The sequence below is a fragment of the Macaca mulatta genome, chromosome 13, assembly GCF_049350105.2.
Source record: "Macaca mulatta isolate MMU2019108-1 chromosome 13, T2T-MMU8v2.0, whole genome shotgun sequence".
In the NCBI taxonomy this organism is placed as follows: Eukaryota; Metazoa; Chordata; class Mammalia; order Primates; family Cercopithecidae; genus Macaca; species Macaca mulatta.
The window spans coordinates 18,072,185-18,087,505 of record NC_133418.1 but is presented as its reverse complement, the minus strand read 5'-3'; the positions used below and the strand labels follow the sequence as shown (position 1 = coordinate 18,087,505).

General features: G+C 48.1%; 1 long non-coding RNA gene across 1 annotated transcript; it reads left to right on the top strand.

The window, feature by feature from the left end:
• The first annotated feature begins 640 nt into the window (after window positions 1-640).
• Window positions 641-2,777, top strand: LOC114675840 (uncharacterized). Its single transcript, XR_003726687.2, has 2 exons — window positions 641-711; window positions 914-2,777. It is a non-coding gene; the product is annotated as an uncharacterized LOC114675840 (long non-coding RNA).
• Window positions 2,778-15,321: the final 12,544 nt, after the last annotated feature.

The window sequence follows — 15,321 nt, the reverse complement described above, 5'->3', positions numbered from 1 at the left end:
AGCTGGAGTGCAGTGGTGCGATCTTGGCTCACTTGCAACCTCCGCCTCCTGAGTTCAAGCTGTTCTCCCTGCCTCAGCCTCCCAAGTAGCTGGGATTATAGATGTGAGTCACCACACTTGGCTAATTACAAAAATGTTTAATACAGGCTGGGTTTTGCCATATTGTCCAGGGTGGTCTCAAACTCCTTGCCTCAAGTGATCGGCCCACCTTGGCCTCCTAAAATGCTGGGATTACAGGCTTGAGCCACTGTGCCCGGCCTGATCCTGACGTCTTTTAAAGCTGCCTTCATGTACCAAAAGCCAGTCTATGTTTGAAAATCAGTCTTGAAGAGCCTAGGAGGAGAGGGATAAGCTTCAGCTAGGTAAATCACTATGCATATGTTAAAAATATGGGCCAAAATCTACCTCAAAATTTTAACCCTTCTGCTTTGTGTTTTATATCCGTTTATGGTTATTCTTTCAGTATTAAGATTTTAAAAGATTCTTTTGATAATTATGGACAAATTACTATTAAAACTCAGCTGTATTTGTAACACTTCAAAGAACTAATTGGATGACATTATTTTTCCCGGAGACATTTTGGATTATGACATAATTAGTGTTTATCTCTTTGCCAGAAATCTTTTTTTTTTCTTTTCCAGAACAGAAACCTGAAAAGAAAATTCCTTTGCATTAAGTGCTATTTCACTGTGTGACAATCAATTTTTGAAGGTGTATTTTTGGGATAATTCTTGCTTAATAGTGAAAATGCTAAGTGTTAAATTTATGGAACAATTTGTTTCTTTGAAAATTACTATTTGCCTGCTCGCCAGGTGGGAGCTGATGAGAACGTGGATGTAAAAATTAAATTGTATTTAGCTTATATAAAAGAAGTTTTTAAAAAAGCTTTTTTTTTGTTTGTTTTGTGCTACAGAAGTGGCTTCGTTGTGGAAATGATGTTATTGCAGGCACCTAGAATTTTATCTCCTTCACTTCTACAATGGGAAGCAATTCTCCAACAAGCACAGGAATCTGACTTTCTGATATTGAGACTCCTAGGCATCAAGCCCCGTGGAAGGGTTGGTGATTACGTGAGCTTTGGCATTGGCGTTGATGTGGGCACCCTCCAAGCCGGACGCAGGGAGCAGGGAAGAGCAGAACAGGCCCCTCAGGAGCCATGAGAAAATCAAGTGTTGGCAGCAGTGGTGAGGGTTGATGTCAGGGGCCAGGAGGAGGTGGCGAAGGGAGCATGTGCCTCAAGGCAGCCCTGGAACCCGCAGTCCCTGTAGTGAGGTCTGGTCTGCAGGGGATGTGGACGGCCACGTGGCGAGGCCCACAGACAGCCTGGACTTGGCTGCCTCAGAACTCTGGTGGACGTTGCAAACGGCCCCACAGGGTTGCAGTGCATATTCCTCGGACAGAGAAAAGACGCTTGAAACTGTTCCCGGCACGAAGCCAGCGCCCTGTGAACAGTGGCTCCTGCTGTCGTGACTGAGTGCCGTCCAACTGGGGGCAGTTGCTCTGCTCAGTTCACTTAATTGGGCCAGGAATGGGGTTGCCCTGCCTTCTACAAGCTTGACGCATTGAACGAGGACTCAGTTGATAAAGTACTCTGTAAATATGCTCTCCCGGCTAGAGTGAGCAAAGCCCAGGGAGCGAGTGGTTCTTCAGTATTAGCCAGGTGTTTGTGGTGGGCCAGCTGTGCGGCTGCCAGAGCGAATGTGACCAGGAAGCCTCTGTCCCCCCGGAGGTGGCCAGCGTTCCTGTTACACGTGCCGTAGGCAGAAGGTGGGCACTGCTGGGAAACTTGTTCATATTGTTGTTTTCTGATTGAAAATTCAAGGTTTCTGAGCATCCTACATCGAATCTGTACATTGCTGAGACTGTACACATTTCAACACTTGTTTTTCTCTGCTTTTCGGATCCATACAACCTGGCATTTGGCCGTGGCTTCCAGGACAGGCTGGATGTAGAGTGAAGTCCTCTCCTCACTGTCAATGTTTGCAGATGTCTTTTTGTATAAACTGTATTTATTGAGAGTCTCAATTAGGTTTTTATTTAACTAGACTTTTCAAATTGCCATGTACATAACTCTCCCAGTTACAATTGTGAGCTAACGTGGGTTTTTGGTTTTACTTTGATGAACTTTTAACATTTGCATGCTAAATGTGGGGGTGGAGGTCATTTATCTGCTTTTCATTTCCTTCTTGGTTATACTTAGTGACTTTCAGGTAAGGTGTGGAAAGCGTGGTACAGGGTGAATTGCAGGCTGCAGTGTGGCGCGGTGGAGGAGAGGCGGGGCTGCAGTGTGCACAGTGGATGAGAGTAAAGAGATTTCCATCCTCGAGGGAAACACACAACAAACAATTTAAAAAACTGATCGTCTAGCTTGCATGAGGTCCAACAAATTCAGTTTGCAAAGTTTAACTTCCAAGTTAACTTAGTAACTTTTCCCCTAAGTCATTAATTTAGTAGCTTATGTTTAAACATATTTTTCGCCTAAAGCAAGTCATAAATTCTAAAACGAATGACTAAACATGTAATAATTTAGGCATACAGCACCTGAAGGGAAAACTGCCAGTATGCTAAAATATTGGATACAGATGCTTAAAAAATATAATGTAGCATTCTTACAATGCATGTGCTTTTAGCATGTAACTTGGTGAGTAGTTTTGAGCTATATTTGTAGGAGTGTGTATATTGAATACTTTAGGACACCACTGCAGATGTGTGCGTGAGAGGTATAAATACTGAATGTTCTTTTCCTTCCCTTAAATGAAAAACATTAGCTCCCTTCATTTTTATTTTTATTTCTTGAAGTGGACTCTCGCTCTTGTTGCCCATGCTGGAGTGCAGTGGCGCAATCTCGGCCCACTGCAACTTCCGCCTCCTGGGTTGAAGTGATTCTCCTGCCTCAGCCTCCCCAGTAGCTGGGATTACAGGCACCCACCACCATGCCCAGCTAATTTTTGTATTTTTATTAGAGATGGGGTTTTCCCATATTGGCCAGGCTGGTCTCAAACTCCTGACCTGAGGTGATCTGCCCACCTCGACCTCCCAAAGTGTTGGAATTACAGGCGTGAGCCACCTCGCCCGGCCAGCTCCCTTCTATAATGATGTATACAGTTGTTCTTGCTTTCTGTTTTTTCGAGACGGTGTCTTACTCTGTCGCCCAAGCTGCAATGCAGTGATGGAAATCTTGGCTGACTGCAGCCTTCACCTCCTGGGCTCAGGTGATCCTCCCACCTCAGCTTCCTGAGTAGCTGGGACTAGACACATGTCACCACGCCCAGCTATTTTTTTTTTTTTTTGATATTTTTAGTAGAGACAAGGTTTTGCCATGTTTTCCAGGCTGGTCTCGAGCTCCTGGGCTCAAGCAATCTCCTGGCCTCAACCTACAAAACTGCTGGGATTACAGGCGTGAGCACCACATCTGGCCCATTTTTTTTCCTTCCAGGAGTCGACTTTCAGAAAACCCTTCAACTTTGCAAGCTTAATTTTCCATAAAAATATTCCTCTACGATAAAAGCAAGACACAAAGAAGTATGTGTGGACTGCGGTTAAAAATTTTCAACACAACATAGCTTAGGAAGGTTGACATTGACAAAGAGCAGGAGGCCCGTTCAGTGCCTTCTAGGCAGTGGGAATGGCGGTCTGTGGGCGACCCTAACGTGTGCGGCGTCCTGAGACGTGATCGTGGTGGTCACGCTTTTACGGAGGGCTTCCTGGGAGTACCAGAGGCTGTTCTTCTGCAGTCGGCCAGCCAGGCAGCAGCTGCCGGAGAAGGAACAAGCAGTAAAAGACAGATGTACACGGTGTTATTGTGGCTGAGACGTTAAAACCAGGCTCACTTTGTTCTTACCGTTTTAAAAAACTTATAATGAAGTCCTTAAATATGTTCAGGATTTCAAAGCAGTTGTGGGTGTGTCTGTGTCTCTAGCTCGTGTTTGGGTGCTTCCTGCGAAGAGAGCTCAGAGACGCTACCTTTCCTTCATGAGGTGACAGGGCCTGGAGAGGTGTGAACCCCATGGTGGGGGGATGACTGACCTGGGGTGAGGCTGGGTCAGCGTGGGGATCCACCCTCACTCCGCGTTCCTGTAGGCAATCCACAGTTCTAAGTCTTTCTGATATGGGTAAAATGAACCTGGAAGAGGGGTTATTTTTTAAGAAGTAAGTGCCATGTTCTTTTTTCCTCATACTTTTCCGTGTTTAAGCAGCATTGAAGGATAAGACACTAGTAGCATGTTGTTTTGGAAGCAATGTTGTTGGTTATATTTCGTTGAATCTGACCCTAAGGTTGCCTGGTAACACAAGTTTTCCTTTAACAACATGGAACTCTGTTGAATCTGTTGCCCCATTGGCTGAGCCGCCTGAAATCAGTGCGGTGGCAGCTGAAGAGGCCTCTTCCCCTTGGAGGAAGCCGCTGGATTGGCAGGAGGCACCGCCCTCGATTGAGGGAGTGAGAGGGGTTTGCAGAGACCCCACGTGGCCCCTGTGGCTCTCTCCTGCCCCCTGCTGGTTGGCCAAGCAGCCTTGCGACAGTGTGCTCATTGTGAATGTTCACTGGGGCAGGCCAAGGCTTTTGTTCCAGAAACACTGACTTCAGAAACAGCCGGCTGTGTGTGTTGAGCATGGCAAGAAAGACTTATGTGTGTCTTAAACCTCTTGAAGAACGCAAGTTGATGTTTCAAATGCATCTCGAAGGCTAATGACTTTGCTATGGTCAAATACCGGGTCAATTTAGATATGCCTGATCTCTGCAGAGGTTTGATCAGGTAGCCCAGGAGCAGTTAAACACAAACGCTGACTGGAAACCCTGGCACAGGGAGGCACTGGAAACAGCAAGCTGCTATTAACATCATAGTGAGACGCAGTCGCCTGATCTCTTAGGGGTGTCAGCTTCTTTTGCTTCTAGACCTACATCTGCGTTACAATACAGTTTTGTTCAGTTTATCCCCATTACTCCGCTGTCTTCGCTGTTAAAGTCTCAGCCAGCACTTAGCTCTGACACTGCAGGAATTTGACTGTGCAGCTGACCAGGGCTACCTGGCATGGCTGTAAAGCAGGCGAGAGCTTTCCGGAAGGCAGTGACGAGAACCCGAAGCAGAAAAGAGCGTTGCTGGTCCACATACGACAGTGCACCTGCAGCAGAGCATGTACCTGCGCGTACAGGCTAAACAAGTGTAGAAGAGAAGAAAACCACCTACGATTAGTCACTTAAAATGCCGCACACCCAACCTTGAGACCCTAGGACATACAGTAGTAGGGGGCTTGGAGATGGCAGGTGTGCTGAAGTCTGATTTTCTCACTTAACTTTTCCAGCAGCGTTTTTCTCATCTCTAAGCTGGGGCTAACAACTGCCCCACATAGATTTGTGAATGGAACCGTGCATGTAAAGTGGGGTAGCCCCCAGGATCTAGGAAGTACTTGTGGTCAGTGTTGGTGGTCATGCATGCTGTACGGGTCCCCCAGGAGGATCATTGCTACAGATAACTCGCTCCGTTTAATGTCACTGAATGTAAAAGGTGGGAGTTTCGCTTCTGATGTGTCTGGTTTGCTGCAGGCCGCGCTGCACCCCGTGGTTCCTGAGCCCTGGGCTGAAGTACGCCCTGCTGCATCGCCTGTGCCGCGTTTGCTGTGCAACGAGAGCTCCTGCCCTGGGAAACTTCCTCGCGCCTCACGAGAGCCACAGTCTGCAGCAAGACCTGTCCAAAGCGTGGGCAGCGACTTTGTGGGGTTTGTCGGCCCTTCTCTCAGGTGTCTTGTGTCTCATGGATCAGCCGACGAGCCCTGTCAGATGCCTCTCTCCTGTCTAGAGGCGCACTCTCCAAAACGCTGCCTGCCACCTGGATCTCCTGGCGCAGAGTGAGGCCACATCTGCAGACCTTAGCGCATAGAGTCCCCAGGCATTCGGCAAGAAGGGGAGTGGGCTGCATGTGAGTTCCCCCTGCGGAAGCCGACTCTGCTCCCTACTCTGCTTTTGGGGTGCCGGATGTTCAGACCTGCTGTGTCTATCGGGGGCTATGGCGGGGTGGTGGGAGTAGGGGCCGGGAGCAGCATGGATGGATCCAGGGAAGGACTTAGTTGAATGCCAGCTGTCCACATACTTTTTGCAGGTCTTGGACAAGCTCACTCGTTTCTGTGGGCTTCGATTTGATTGTAAGACTAGGACGCCGCCCGAGTCTGAAGATGTCGTTGTGTGCAGGAATGCCTGGCGCAGTCACAATGGGTTTTCCGTCAGCCTCCTTGCCCATCCCTGGGTCAATCAGAAGCCATGCGTGCCACAAGTAAATTCCAGTCTGTCCGAAAAACCAGTTGACCCTGAGTTTTACGGTCAAGCATCGTGAGTGTCCTTGCCAGGAAATGCCACTAGATGTCTTGGGCCTGCTCCTCTATGTCCACAGCAATCCCCGGGACAGGCTGGTTCAGGACGTGGGAGGTGGGAGTCGGTATTGTACCTAGGACAGGCTGAAGTCAAAGGCTCATTTGCTCTGTGAGGGGTGATCAGGATGACACATCAAGAGGAGCCCCGTGGCTGACCCTGGAGGTGGACGGTCGGGCCGGATTGGCCGCCCTCCAGCAGGTATTTCGAGTGATGCCTTCCCTGGGTCATGCAGCCCTGATCTGTAGCGCACAACTTCCCAGCTCCAGCCAATCTGGTCTTGCCGTCTCCTTCCAAGAAGGTAGGTGTGGCGCAGTTGCCTTTAAGCGTCTCCTACTGGATACGGCAGGGCGACAGCAAGCAAGCACGGGCGGCGTTTTCCTTACGTTGACCAAAATACGCGGGGCCAGCTTTGAACGATCCCATCAGCATCACACGTGTGCATCGGCCACTCGCCTGTCCATCTGCCACAGACAGGCTTGGACAGGACCATTGAGTGGTCTTTACGGCAAAGAGCCTAAAGGGCTCACAGGAAAACCGGAATCAGCGCAGTGGTAACAGCGCAGCAATACCTGTCATTGATCAAAGGGTGTTCTGGGCCGGACGTGGTGTTAAGTGATCCAATTCGGTTAGCACTCTTAAAATTAACCCCCTTTTGCCTATCAGGAAATTGAGGATGGAGGGCATTAATGCCAGGGAGCAGGGAGTAAGGGGACTCACAGAGGGGCTGAGGGGCTGGGCACTCTGAACCCACGGATCTGCCCCCAGGCCCCGGCTGCACGGGCACCAGAGTTGCTGCTCTGCAGGGGGGGAGCAGCTCTAGGGAAAAGATGGAGCCTGACGTGGGTAAGATTTGGATATTTTCAGAAGAGACCTTCAGCCTGGAATGAGGGTGTAAGTGATTGAATTGGAGTGATGAGCCAGAAAGCCCGGCTGCAACAGCTCCCCTGTGAGGTGAGGGAGGAAGGCATTGGGGGCGCCTGGCTGAGCAGAGGCCCTGGGTCGCCAGGAGCTGCCGCGGGCTTGGAAAGGGGGAGAAACGCAGCGCCCTGCACTGCAAGGGCACCGAGACGTGGTTGTGGTTCTTCCTGACAGTGACAGGCACAAATGGTGCTGATAGTGGAATGCATGGAGTCTGCCTTCAGAGAACTCCTTGTGTCTTTTAAAGCCTGGGCCTCTCATTTAAACTTGGTGGCCTCAGGTGAATGGTCAGAAACAGTTTCTGATGAGGTTGCAGAGATTGTGCGTGGCCTGTGATTATGCACAGCCTCTGATTGTGTTGTCTGTGCAGCCTCTGATTTTGTGTGGTCTCTGATTGTGGCCTCTGGCCTCTGCGTGGCCTCTGTGTGTGGTCTCTGATTGTGTGTGGTCTCTGTGCAGCCTCTGATTGTGTGTGATCTCCAATTGTACTCAGTCTCTGATTGCGGCCTCTGATTGTGCACGGCCTCTGTGGGTTGTGTGAGTTTCTCGGGAATAAGTAGATGAGCCTCGTGCTGGGGCAGGTGTGCCTTTTGTTGGGCATGTGGAGGAGGAAGAAGTTTAACCCACTCCCTCTTTGGGAATGGCAGGGCAGTAACAAAGGCGGTTGATTTATACATGGCCATCCTCGTGAGGTGAGGACCTGAAAGGTTTACTGCTTTCCTGGAAAGCTGCTCTGGGTGTCACCATCACTGGTCATGGACAGCAGCTCAGAAGCCCACTTAAGGTGCAGGGATGGACCGGAGCTGGTCCTGTCTGTGCCCAGGCTGCTGGTCACACCGACGGCCAGGCGATGGCTGTTTTTGCACGAAGCTGGGGTCAGAGTTAATTTGGGCAGTGTCGGCTTTGATTTCGATCAAGACTGGTCCGTCTTCCTAAAATACTAGCCATGAAAGCTTTCATAGATTGTAGTTCTTTGGGAGGTTTCTATGTGGTTTTTAGACGTTTAAAGCATAGGGCACATGGCCAGTGTTGAATTACATTTTGTTCAGTGTAACTGACAGGACACTGGACCTGAGTCCCAGGCCTGCCACGGGGTTCAGGGAGCTTCAGAGAGGGGGATGTTTATGCTCAAGTTTTCGCAGATGGAATGGGACATGGGCAGAGGGTTGGAATGCTCTAACCTTCAATCTTCAGTCATCGGTATCACCTGTGCACACGCATATCATTTTCAAAGATGGATGAGCTTTTGGGAAATATCTAAAGACTTTTCAAGTTTTGAAGGAAGCCGGGATGACCCTGGAAATGTCAAGTGTCTTGGCTGGTGACCAGGTCCATCACCACGCACATGGACCCTAACCTCGCACACCTCTGTTCCCGCACAGTGGGTGACCAGGTTCGGAACCTCGAAAACTTCTGATTGGGCGCCGCTGGTGACTAGGTCTGTAACCTTGCCTGGCTCTGATTGGACACAGCAGGTGACAAGGTCCCTAACCTCAAAAGCTTCTGATTGGGTGTAGCTGGTGACCAGGTCTGTAACCTCGCATGGCTCTGATTGTGTAGAGCTGGTGACCAGGTCGCTAATCACACACACCTCTATTCGTACACAGTGGGTGGCCAGGTCCATCACCTCACACCTCTGATTGTGCATAGCGGGTGACCAGGTCTGGAACCTTACACACCTCTGATCGTGCACAGCGGGTGACCAGGTCCATGACCTCACACCTCTGATCATGCACAGCTGGCGGGTACAGGACCCACTTCAGTGAGGGGCTGACTTCCCAGGTGTGAAGGGGGAATGTTGTGTGGCTCGCTAAACCCCTCCATGCTTTGGGGGCTCCAGGCTGTGGCCGGCAAGTAGGATGTTGTCCCAGGAGGCTGCTGTGTGTGGGGGCGGGAGGAGGCAGCTGCAGGGTGGTGAGGGCGTGTGTATTGCTGGGAGTGGTCTGATCCATGCCTTCTGCACGTGAGTTCTGGCGATTCTCTTCCGGTATGTTGGTGGATCATTCAGCACCCCCATCATATTTGAGATGAACTGTGCTCTGTGAGTGGCCCTGCCCTGGGTCATGACCACACGCTGGACTTGAGCTGTGGGAGCCACATGGACAGTTGGAGGCCTCAGACCCCAGGGCTACACACACCGAGATTTCCTGGCTGCGTCTCCCCAGTACTCATGCTGATCTCCTTTGCTGCTGCTGTCTCAACCCCTGACATGGCACAGCTTCCCTCTCAGAAGATGTCATGGAGTTTGTCTGCTGTTCGTAAATCTTACGCATATTTGGAGGCGTTAGCTTCATGCAGAAGTGCTGCAAGCAGGAGATAATGGAGGCTTGGCTCCACCTGGTGGTCTCCAGGAGTCTCTCTCCACCTGCAACCTAGCAAGTCAAGGTTACCTGAATGTGTCATCCGAAGGTAACAAGCATGGGAAACATGTCAATGCCATGCAGTGTGAGGTGGTTCTGGGAATACCAGTAAACTCTCGTGTTGCCAAATGTCATGTCGTGTAGATGTCACAGCCTCCTTTTCTTTGTCACTTGTGTTGCTAATCCCCTGGATTTCTCAAATCTCTGGATTTCTCAGGTTCTTTACTTCTCCAGGAAAAAAACCTGCCCCATTGTCCTGTTACCTCTGAAAGGGGGCTTTTACAGCAGGAGGTGATGCAGCAGCTGTCAGTATAGGCACATGCTGCAGGATCCTACTAGTCTCAGGTGCACCCAGAGGGAATATAGCTGGGCAGGTGGTCCCCATCTCCTGTGTCGTCAGGGGCACACACAGGAAGCACAGCTGGGCAGGTGGCTCCATCTCCACTGGTGCCAGGTGCACACAGGAATCACAGTTGGGCAGGTTGTTTATTGCCAGGAAGTGCAGCTGGGGTTCAGCCCAGAGCCTCAGGCAGGGGGTTAATAGATTGGAAAGGTTGAGAACCTTGGCTTGATCACTGAAACACAAATTGTGGCAGTAGAAGGTGGACGTTCCCCCCACCGTTCCTCAAACGTTTTGCTTTCTCCTGTTTCCCTGAACAGCGTCTTTTTAACTCCTAAGATAGCTCCTGCATATATATCTGTATATCCTTGTAGAGGGACTAGAGACACTGCTGGAAAGTTAGTAACTCTGTATTGATGAGGTGCCAGTTATCAGTCTGTTGCCTTAAAACATCAGCGATTGAAATTGCTCCTCTGAGCATGACTGGACGTGTTGCCGTTCTCTGTACAGTTTTCTTTTGGGGAGGTGTGCACGGTTCCGGGAAGGGTGCTGGGCTGCAATTATGTGGGTGTGGACACAGGTCCCAGCAGAACAGTATCCCTCGGAGGGCAGGGTGGGGATCCCGCGGGTTCACGGCAGTTTTGCTAAATGAATGAATGAACGAACGAACCTAGCACTGAGAGTCACATGAGCTCATACAGAAAAGGCTTTGAGTGTTGAGAAATGGAGATTGAAGAGCTCACCTGTTCTCTTTGAGTCCAATTTGGGGTCAGTGCCGCTTGGAGCTGAGGGGTTTGACATGCAATTAAAACTGTGATGTAGCCATAAAATGTGATGTTCTAGTGATTTGGTTTATGCAGCTGTTGCCTTCTGTTGAGGCTAAAAAGAACCAGATTAATGGTCACTTGTTACTCAGGCCTTGTGCTTTCTTAGGAAAAAGGAAGGGGCACTAAATTTTTAGTGATAAAGTGACACAACATGGGAACACAGGAAGCGTCTCATCTTTTTACTTGTGACTTGGTCATGGAGCCCGTGGGTACTTCTCAACACGGTCACCCTGCAGCTTCCGAGTCCCGTCCTCACTCTCCCAGGCTAATGTGGCCATGCCAGGGATCCTACTCACAGGTCTGATGGCAACATTGCATGCTGGCTTTGTCCCCCAGGACTTGCAGGTGGTTCGTGCCTGGAATAGTTCCGTGGTAGCCAGGGTATCAGCGGGTGGCCGGCCTCAGCTTCCAGCATGGCCTTTATTCTCCATGGGGCGTTGGAACTGATTTTTGCACAATAGTGATTTGACAGTGATTGATATGCTGTGGGTCTCCGGCCCAAGGAGATGGGGATAAATATTCTTCGCTGCTCTTTCATGCTCTGGGTGGCAGGGAGTTGGATTGAAGACTGCAAGTGACACCCGCACGTGTCGTGAGATGAAGAGAGAGTATTTCCATGAAATCCTGTGTTTACAGAATTAGATCAGTTGTATTTCTAACCCAGAAGTTGAAAGCAGTTGATTTTAAGTGTGATGAGGAAGCTGGAATTTAATTTCTGAGTCAAATAATTACTGTGGAAATGAGTCTTTGGACTTGGAATTGAAATGAACGGTTGTAAATTTAGGGTAAGTCACAGTAACGTGTTTAGACAAAACATCTGATGTAGGTGGCAGAGTTTTTCAGGTATGTATAGAAACGTGATGAAAACGGTAGGGGATAAAGGAGGATTGATTGTCCTGTCCTGAAAGATTTAAAAAGTGGATTATAAATGCGGACCTCGGTGTTGGTATAGAGGCCATCAAACTTAACTCGGTAGTTCGCACAGCAGAATGGTAAGAGCCGAAGGAATGTTTCTGGATGTTCTTCAAATGACTCCTTCCTCTCAGCGTGGAAGCTGTGGTTAGTGTCCACCGGTTCTGGGTCTGCCAGCGATGTCTCCTGGGTGGTCAGGTGGCGCTTTCAGAGAAAGATGCAAGGAACGCTTCCATGGTTTTCTGCCAACTATAAGATAATCTTTGTAGCCCCTGGTTCCATTTGTTTCTCCCTTGCAGTTTTATTTTGTTTTTTAAATTTATGTATAGTAGCACTGCCACTCTTTTGTGGGCAGTTCTGTTAGTTTCCTAGTGCTTACGTCCATCCACTTCGTTGAAGTGTCTGTCTGACCTTTGCCAATTTTTTTAATTGGAATGTTTATTGTCCTCTGTTTCTTTCCCTTTCATGTAACTTTTAGCTTGCCTTATCTACAGAAAGTCCTGGCGGGATTTATGTTGGAATTTTACGTCTGCAGGTCAGTGTCCTGCTGGGATTTATGCTGGAATTACGTTAAGTTTATTGGTCAATGTGGAGAGAATTGGCGTCTTGACCATGTTGCCGATTCTCCTTGGACTTGTGGCTCAGGTGATGTAGCTCTTTTCTTTCTTTAGCGTTTTGTGGTTTTCTTCATACACATCCTCTGTGTGCTTTGTTAGATTTATACCTACGCGATTTTTATATAGCTACTGTGAGTGTGTGGTTTTTAAATTTAGGTCCCAAATACTAATTTGCCCGTATATAGAGTAAGATTTGATTGTGTGCTGTGACTTGGCTGAACTCAGTTATTAGATCTAGGACTGACTGTTGTAGATTCCTTGGGAATTTTTATACGTAGGCTTTTGGTGTGACTAGAGTTTTCTCCTTTCTGTTTTCAGTTTCTTTTATTTGTGCTCATTGTGATGTACTTTTACTGGTTTTGAGTTGAAGATGGCAGCTAAATTATGGGCCTGAGACCTTACTTTTTTCAAATATGAGCCTTTCGTGCTATAAGCTTAGTTCCCATCATGATTTTGGCTGCAATTCATAAATTTTAATTTTTGTGTCAGTTCAGTTGACAATTACTTTCCTTTGAACACTCATGGTGGTTTTATTTAGTTCACTCAAATCTCATTTTAGCAAAAGATAAAAATTCATGCAGGTTTAGTTCCTGTGTGTGCCTCATAATATCTTCACATTTTGTGCCTTGACCAGTAAATAATTGAGCTTATCAGGGAGATGGTTGCATGGTATATTGGTGTTGTAAAAATTATGTGGGAATTTGAAAGTTTCTGAGACAGGGTCTCCATCGCCCAGGCTGGAGTATAGTGGTACAATCAGAGCTCAGTGCAACCTCGAACTCCCAGGCTCAAGCAATCCTCCCACCTCAGCCTCCTGAGTCGCTAAGACTACAGGTGCATGCTGTCACACCCAATTAATTAATTTTGTTTTTTGTAGAAATGGAGTTTCACTCTGTTGCCCAGGCTGGTCTTAATCTCCCGGCCTCAAGTGGTCCTCCCACCTCCGCCTCCCAAAGTGCTGGGATTACAGGCGTGAGCCAGCGTACCTGGCTGGGAATTGAAGTGCCACGAGGGTACAGAGGTTTTATGTTTTGTGTTCTGATATTGCCACATACCTGACATTGCCTGGCCCGCAGTTGGTGTGTAACGCATATTCCTGAGTGAAAGGATACCGCGGTGCCTATGTATTGAATTAAATTTAATTTCACTCACTCGTGTTTCTCTTTGTCAGTCCTTTTGCCTCTCTGGACTGCTTTGTTCTACAAGTTACCTTGTAATAGGATCACGTTCTTCAAGTGGTTTTGCACTTTGATTATTGACCTTTTTTTTTTTTTTCATTTTAAATGAAAGAAATCCCCCTTCCCCCCCATTCGCTCTAAGATATTCTCATCTTCCCTCGGTCATTGGGATGTATGGTACCAACACATGTCTCTTCATAAACATGTTATAATAAAAATCCTTGAATACGCAGATGCTTACATAGACAGACGTTTCTTTTATTAAGAGTTGGTGTTGCAAAGCAGAGATCTTGACAAGTTCTACTTCTCGTAATATATCAGTGAGTATAGGATTGCATACATTCTACTTTATTTGACTTCTAAATAAAGAATATTCTTAATCATTGCCACTTAATAAACGTTGGGCAAGATCTTTTAGAAAGGATGTTTCCACAAATCAAAGTTTGTACTATCAACATTGTTATTTAAATAGCTAGTGAAACCTTCAAAATCTTATCACATTTACATGTTGCACCAGGAATCATCTCTGCTTTCCTCCCTGCAACTCGGTATTTTTGACGCGATCTGAGTTAGTGCACAGGAAGCCTCAGTGTTTCCTGGAGGGATGCCCGCAGCTCACTGGCCTCAGAGAAAGTCGTAACGTGTGCACGAACTTCTCTGGAATAACTTAAGCTTATTACATACATCTTCTGGTAGGTCGTTTGCCCCCTCCACTCTCCAAAAGAAAACCTCAGACGTCTTAAATTAACCTTAAGTCTTTTCGGGACTGAGCCATTATTTCAGAAAGCAAGATTGTCAGAGAAAAAATACAGCTTTAAGGATGATAGAAAGATCTTAGCATCTTCTGAAGCCTGAAATCTGTGGCAGGAGACAGCGCAATCATTCCTGTCCTGAAGGTACCTAGCCTGTCCCGTTTTGTTTTCCATTGCTTACCCAGATATGGTGATTAAAGAAAATCACTGGAGTCATTGAATTAAGCATCCCTTTATTTCCAGCTTTTAAAAGGTTTTAAGTTAAAATATAACTTTGTAAATCTTTTATGCAGCAAACGTTTGGCGATATTATGTCTGTGTTCTCTGTGCGCTTTCTCTGTTTTGTGTAGGATTTCTGTTTTATGTACTCTGTGCGTTGCATGGCACACAGTAGGTATTAAATATTTGGGGGATGAATGAATGAACTGGGAAACAAAGTTCAGGATAATTTCTACGGCATTTGGAGATTCTCACGTACAGCCTAGGCACATACGGTGTTACCAAACAAGGCCCAAGTGAAAGCTACAGTATTTATGTGATTGCTAAGCAGCAGTCACTTTCTCTTCATCCATCCTGGATTTGTGGGGTCACGGGACCTGCTGTGAAGTAGTACCGTATAATGTCTGACGGAGCAGCCAAGGGCTGGTGGCCACAGGTCTCAGGACGAGAACACAGAAGCAGTCGTGGGCCCTGCTCCTGAGATGGGCAGGTGTTGGCTGTGAGCCCACCTTTGCCCCAGATGTTCATGAGCAGGGAGGCGGTTGTCAGGGAAGCAGGTGCATGTTGCCTGCAGGGGTCCCCGGCATGTACAGATGGAGGGAGTGCCTGGCTGAACCCACATCTCCTGTGAAGGCTAGCAGGAGTCCGCACTTGCTTGAGGGGTCCCTAGTTTTATTCCCTGAGTCTGAACTTGCTCTCAATGGCCCTGCCTGCCTTCGGAATCCACCTGAGTGAGAGCTGGGTGGCTTAGGGTTGGGGCCACTTCCCCGGTCCCAGTGTGGCAGGGCCAGGTTACTGGAGATAAGTCCTAGTCAGCACCTCGACTACTCACAG